This window comes from Egretta garzetta, unplaced genomic scaffold, assembly GCF_000687185.1.
Source record: "Egretta garzetta isolate BGI_Z169 unplaced genomic scaffold, ASM68718v1 scaffold16, whole genome shotgun sequence".
NCBI lineage: Eukaryota > Metazoa > Chordata > Aves > Pelecaniformes > Ardeidae > Egretta > Egretta garzetta.
Genome location: NW_009260022.1, coordinates 5,858,343 through 5,859,002, shown reverse-complemented (window position 1 = coordinate 5,859,002; position 660 = coordinate 5,858,343).

Here is a 660-nt window from a genome sequence, read left to right as displayed (position 1 = left end):
CGCCCACCCTGAGCCCCTCTCCGCGCCCCTCCGCACCGCCCCGCTCCGCCACCTCGCCCGCGGGCGAGGAAAAGTTGGTATCTACTTCGGTCTGGTTTTGAGGCTGTAAAACGCAGGACACCCCACTGCAGTCTAAATTCACATTTCAAAGGGCTGACATAAAACGCTCATTAATGGAAGGCTGAATCTTGCAAACAACGCCTAGAATGTTTCCTAAATATTTGGTGGAATGTTTAGTGAGGCTTTAACACGTTATTAAAAAAAAAAAATCTGACAAGTATCCCATTTTCGAGCTATGAATCATGCGCAAGAGCACAGAGCTTAGGAGATGCGTGTGAGTAACGTTAGCGGGAACAGCTCTCCTCGCAAAAAATCAAACCCGCGTTTAATCACAGGAAACATTGAGGTGTTTCTCCGGGCGATGAAACTCAGATTCCCAAGGTCTAAATACTAGACGATGTGGGTGAAAAAAAGTCACGGCGAGAATACGGGCTGGGCAGCTATCGACGAGCACTCCAGAGATGCTAACGACAAAGGATTTATCTTCTTTTAAATGGTTGCCATCAGCGTCATTATCGCTAGCAAAGTTATCGCTGAAGGGAGACTTCCCGCCCGCGGCGCCCGCCGAGCGCGGCAGGCCCCGCCCCCCGCAGCACCCCG